Source organism: Aulonocara stuartgranti (assembly GCF_965226115.1).
Source record: "Aulonocara stuartgranti genome assembly, chromosome: 18".
Classification (NCBI taxonomy): domain Eukaryota; kingdom Metazoa; phylum Chordata; class Actinopteri; order Cichliformes; family Cichlidae; genus Aulonocara; species Aulonocara stuartgranti.
The window spans coordinates 28610974-28617243 of NC_138954.1; positions in this window are offsets into that span (position 1 = coordinate 28610974).

The window sequence follows — 6270 nt, forward strand, 5'->3', positions numbered from 1 at the left end:
TTTTTTTATGTCAGAGTGAGGTGCTGTATGAGTGAAAAAAAGGAAGTTGAATAATCAACATTTTAATGCACTTCTTATTCTCATGTGGCGTGGTTTTCCCAAGCACTGCAGGAAAACACCTACATCATAGAAGATGCTGATTCAGGCTCTACAAAACCAGACTACCCTCGCCCCGACCCAGCTATAGCCACAAGGACACCCCCCCCCAAACACACACACACACACTTTCCCATGACACTCAAATGTGCATACATTTGCTATCTGAGCTCTTTAAATCACCAAAGTGAAGCAGCAAAACAACCACAACTCCTTATTCTTCCTCAGTCTCCCACATCTCCTGCAGCGTGCTAATGAACTAGCATACAAACTCATGCTTAGTTTTTTTTAACTCACTGCCTCCTCCATCACAACAGGCCACATCTGGTTTCCATAAGCATATACAGTACATGTCATCGTACAGAAGAGGAGGGGGCTGAAAGGAGGTAAGGACTTGAAGAGGAGGGGGAAGGGTTGTGTGGATCTATACTGAGGGAATTTTGTTCTTCAAGGAGTGTTAAAACTCTCACAAACCTCTTCTCGCATGATATGAGGTGGCCGGGGTCAGCTTCCTGTCAATAAAGAATACAAGGAAACTGCCATCAGCAAGTACGCACGTGCAAAAGACAGTAAGGATGAGGAAACCAGGGGAACGGGATAAAAAAGCAAGAAATGCTCTTTGAGAAGAGTCAGTGAATCACGCAGAGATCAGAGAGGCCACATCAGACATCGCCTTTGAAAGGGGAGCCTGGCATTTCTTTGTGCCAAGATCCTAACAGCGGTGGATACGAATACCTTATGTGGTTACAGTGACGAGGGGAGGAGAAGGGCAGTCAGGGGGACTGCTTACAGAGCGAAAACATATTGTTCTTACTGCCTGTTAAACACCGGTAAGAGCGGACTCACTCAGCTGACAGGGTTTTACCAGTGACCCGACCTCTACTGTGGTCCTCCAGCTGCTGTTAGCAGCCTTGCAAAAGACCCACAGCTGTAGAAACATTGTTTTGAGTCATCTCTACATATGTGGACACTGCACAGTCCAGCCACTTCACTTCAGATCTGCTGGCTAAAGTTATGAAGCCACGACTTAAACTCAGAGATCTCTGTTCAACTTAGGTTAAAGCAACATTCAGTGGCTTAGCTGCCGATGGCCTAAAATGGCAGTAAAATAGGATTTTTTTAGGGTATAGTACTCCATTCCAGCAGACAGGTTGTGGATGAAGTAAAGATGTTCAGCTCAGTTTGGTGATGCCAGTTTTCTGGACAGATCCATACACTGGTTACTGTATAAGCTTTCAGTGGAGAGGTAATATTAAAGTGTGTTTAATCAATCAGTATTTTCTATCAACAGTACAAGAGTGAATGTAAACCGTAGACTTAAAATAAATGTCTCCCCACAGTTTACAGGTACTGTATTTTTCAGATTATAAGGCGCATTAAGCGAAACCAAACAGTCAGATAAGTCAAACTTTACTCAGCTCATTCTTCTTGCTTCCGCCACCTGCGTACCACCAGTGTTGGGACTAACGCGTTATTAAGTAACACGTTACAGTAACTACGTTATTATTGTGGTAATGAGCACGGTAACTAGTTATTTTGCCAAAACCAGGAACACGTTACTCGTTACTGGGATTTAGATAGGCGCGTTATTCGTTACTTCGTGTGGTGGCTATCGCGGAGCTTCCACAGATTCAGTAACATTAGCAAGTGGTGGAAGCCAGCAGGTGGATGAAGGAAAAGGGAGGCAAGAGGAGAGACCCGAAGCGGCCGCTGGTCCGAGAGTGTCAGGTGAACTGAACTTCAGGTAAGAAGTTATGACCTGCAGTCCATCTGGGTCAGATATGAACCAAGTTTAGGCGGAGTTTATTTTCATTATGCTGACTTTTTCGTACTGCGTGCTAGCTAGCATGACAGACTTTCTATACAGCTGGGTGGGTGCTATGAAGTTAATGATGTTGAACTTTATTTTGTTCATACGGTTAATTATTAGAGTTGCCAACCGTCCCGTAAAAAACGGAATCGTCTTGTATTCAGAGAAAATATCATGCGTTTCGTATTTAGGTGAAAAGGAACACAGTTTGTCCCGGACTTCAGCTACAATGAAAAAGACACAAAGCTGGAGTTATTCTGTGTTTACGCTGCACAGCTGCCTCTTCTTCTCTCATCCTCTCACCCTCCCTCTCCTGTTTCTACTTCAATCATGAAACTGATCAATGATCAGCTGATTGGCTTTTCTCTCTTTTTTTATCGCCCACTTTGCGCCAGAAAGAGGAAACCAGCGGATGTCGCGGTAAACAACAGCAGCACGTTTAAGCTTGATCAGCTGTTGTTAGAATTTATTTAATATTAATTTCTAGTATCAGCTGATGTTTGCTGGAGCCACAGCTGTAAAAGCTGCTGGTCATGATATCAGTTTGGTTATGTGGTGAGAGGGAAACATGAAGATGAAACCAGGAGATGTCCTTACTGGATCATCAGAGCTGAACAGGTGATGGAGAAACAGGTTTACCTTTTAGGTGACATAAATGAGTTGAAGGGAAGTTATGAACTGTTTCTGGGAGACAAATAACACCAGGATCCTTTTCTAAGTAGCTGACAGCTGGTAACTGTGCAGGGGCGGGTCTAGCAAAGTGTTGCCAGGGGTCCATGTAGGGCATTAAAAGGGAAAGGGGGGCACAAGGAAATACTTTCTTATTCTCATTTAAAATGTCTCACTTTAAAAAAAAAAAATTATCTGAGTCTTACAACAAACAATTGATAGATTAATACATATATACCATCAGAACAGTGTACATCACTGTCACAACAGTGTTTATTTTCATTCAAAGGCTTTATGATTTTTCCTATAATGGCGAGCCGGTCTCTAGTCAAAATGCCCGGGACTATTTTTTTGTCCCAGTCCAGCTCTGTATGCAGCTCATCTCGTCTGGTGTTACCTACATCTTCCTATTCAGAAGGCAGAATTTCCGAGTTCTGAGTACAATCGAAAGCACCACGACTGCAGTTTTTGTGTTGGATGTAAAAAGCAGGCTAGGATAGAATCAGGTGTGGGATTTCTCGCGTGGAAATGTGCACATTATTTTTTCCTTTCTATTGGTAGGTGGCACAGTGCACTTGTGGCAAGTAAGCAAGCTAGAAGACTGGCAATCTTGCTGGGTATCCAGTTACGGAAGCAACACATTAACAAGAGAATTCTGAGTAAAACCAAAGTTACTTTCCCTAGTAACTAGTTACTCTGAAAGTAACGAGTAACTTGAAGTAACTGAGTTACTTTTGATAGAAGTAACTAGTAATGTAACTAAGTTACTAATTTAAAGTAACTTACCCAACACTGCGTACCACTGATTCATTAATGCTGAACTCTCTGGCAGCGACTCTATTCCCATGTTGTTGCAGTATATTGATGACTAGCGTTGTATTGTGAATGGATTATCTCAGTTGTTCTCCTGACTGACCTTTAATCCGTTTACAGCATCCTGCCATGCGATTGTATTTGTCCCTGACCATCGGGAACCCTCACATTAACTTTTATCGAGTGGAAAAAAGTTAACATTCATCCTCCAGTTGCACTGTTTATGTTATGCTAACATAGCTGTGTTGCTAGCGATCACGTAGCACATCATTATATACCAGCTAGTCCAACTTCAGTAACCCCAGAAAAGTAACTGCTGTTTAGTTTTCTGTCTTCATTTATGTTGGAAGTGATAGCAGAGCTGTAGGTTTTAATTTTTTCAGAAATCTCTCGGTCAGAACATGGTATATCATGTTTAGGTGTAAACTAGCGAGCTAACTTCCTGCTAACTTCTAACTCCGTTAAATTTAATAGATTCTGTTTTCATAGATGCCTGGATGTTAAACTTAATTGTTACACCTGGTAAAGGAGCAACGCTAATCATTTTATTAAAGATGACAGAATTTAGACAGTTTCTAACGCTCAGTGACACCGCAGTGCTCATTTGACTTTGGGACCTGAATCAGACAGAGTTTTGGACCCAGATCCAGTGTTGCCAACGCCTCAGTAAGGAAAATCGCTATTGGTTGTCCTAAAAGTTGCTAAATGACATCATCGCCTAATTTGCATAATTTGTCACCAGTGGTTCCCAAACTTTTTTTGCTAGGCCCCCCTTTGTTTTACAGGAAAAATGTTCGCACACGCACACATTCTCCAACCACACAAATCCATATTTTGCTCGTTTGCGGTTTATTTCACACCTCAAACATTTAGTAAACAATTAAGCAAATACAAGTAATCTGCAATAAATGACAGGTAGTAATAAAATAAACTACTAACTCTTTTATGCTACGTCTGCACGGGTATTTTTGAAAACCCAGCTGTTTGTCCACACATAAACGGCGTTTCGAATCACCGAAAACTGAGATTTCTTTAAAACTCTTTTTTTGCGTTTACGTTTGGACGAGAAATACAGAGTTCGTCATGCAACGTCAAAGGTATGCCTTTTTTAACAGGCAGTGCGCCACGTTATTGCTTACATGAGAGGAATTGCAGAATGACAGATAGAGACGAAATACTGTTAATCTGACTATCTTCAGTTTTTACACGCTTACATATACACACGCAGTTACTGTCCCTCTTTAGAAAGGCAGAGGCTATTTACGTGTAGTTGTTTGTTTTTTTTCCTGTGTAATAATATTCAACATTGCTATCAATACATTTTTCAAAAAAATGCCTCTCTTTGCAAAATGGGTTTAAAAACATAAACAACTATGGGACAATGTTTGCACGTGATTTGAGGGAACAAATCGTGGCAGGATCAGCCTGATATTATTTGTATCCCACTGTAACTTTACTGTATAAAGAGCTAACTTCTCCAAAATGTCAGTAGTTAGTCATTACAACAAGTGTTTGTGAACTAAAAATCAAGAATCTGGGATACTGTTTGCCCGTGATTTGAAAAGTCCAGCACGTGCTCCTGACGAAGGAAAGACCAATTCTGCAGGGGAGACCTACACAGTCTTTGGCTTAGAATGAAGTTGGTTTGGAAACATATTCAGTTATGCTTCAGCTCCTGCTTTGCGTTTCTGTGGCCGCCCGTGCTAGCAGTGTCCAAGCGTTTTGTTAGCGTTTAAACCTTGTGATCCACAAAACAGCATAAGAGTAAAAGAAGAACTGACTGCGTTACAGTCAGTGCGGAAGCAGCGGCTTCGCTCATGCGCGATTCATTTGCTGTTTGGACGCATAGGTGTGAACATCTTCTGCCCTTATAGCGCTCTGCCCGTGAGCGCTTTGGAACGGGCGAAGTGCCCATGGCAGCACCCGTTGCTTGTTGAGAGTAAAAGCGATATGCGCTTTCACGTCAAAAAGTCGTCATAAATAAGTCTCCAATAACACCAGAAAAAGTCGCCAGATTTGTTGCTGGTAGCTGAGGGGGTCTGAAAACTTGCTAAATATAGCGACAAAGTCGCTAAGTTGGCAACACTGCCCAGATCACTCCGCGAGGCTCCTGACTACGGTAGCCGCAATGCTCCGACAATCAACTCCAAAGCACTATCAAGCTATAATTGCTTACCAAAGTCGTACTAAAACATTTTTTGACAGATTTTTGAGTGTACCACCACATAAAATTGGTTCGAGGTCAGTAAGCACAACCAGAATTCATACATATGGCCACCGGATTAAAAAAGCACTGTCGATTATTTTTTTTCAGAAAATTAAAGGATTTTAAGTTCACCTTATGGTGCGAAAAATACAGTATATTATTTAATCCAGGGTTCAAAAGGCTGACATGATTTTTTTTATATTTTGGCCAGTACTGCAGACCCACCCCTGAGCTGGTATGGTGATGTGAAGCTCCTAGTTTGAAGCCCAGCTGAGGCCATTCTGTGTGGAGTTTGCATGTTCACCCGGTGTCTGTGTGGGGGTTCTCCCACAATCCAAACACATGCATGTTAGATTAAGTGGAGATTCCAAATTGGACAAGGATGATCTGTAAATGATTTAGAAGTTGCTGTGTGAATGGATGGTTAAATATCCAACCTGCAGTCATAAGTGCTTTGAGTGATCAGTAAGACTATGCAAGTGCCACGTAAATAAAATGTCATTATACTTAAATATAAACTACTATATACTGAACTGTTTGATGTTTATGAGCTGTCTTGTGTGAGAGAGGGGTGGAATTTGAAAAGTGAAATGTCATCATTACAGATGAAACTCTTTGTCAATCCAGCTTTGCTGCCCCAGTTAGAACTTTGCTCTTGGTCTGCCAGAGATGCCAG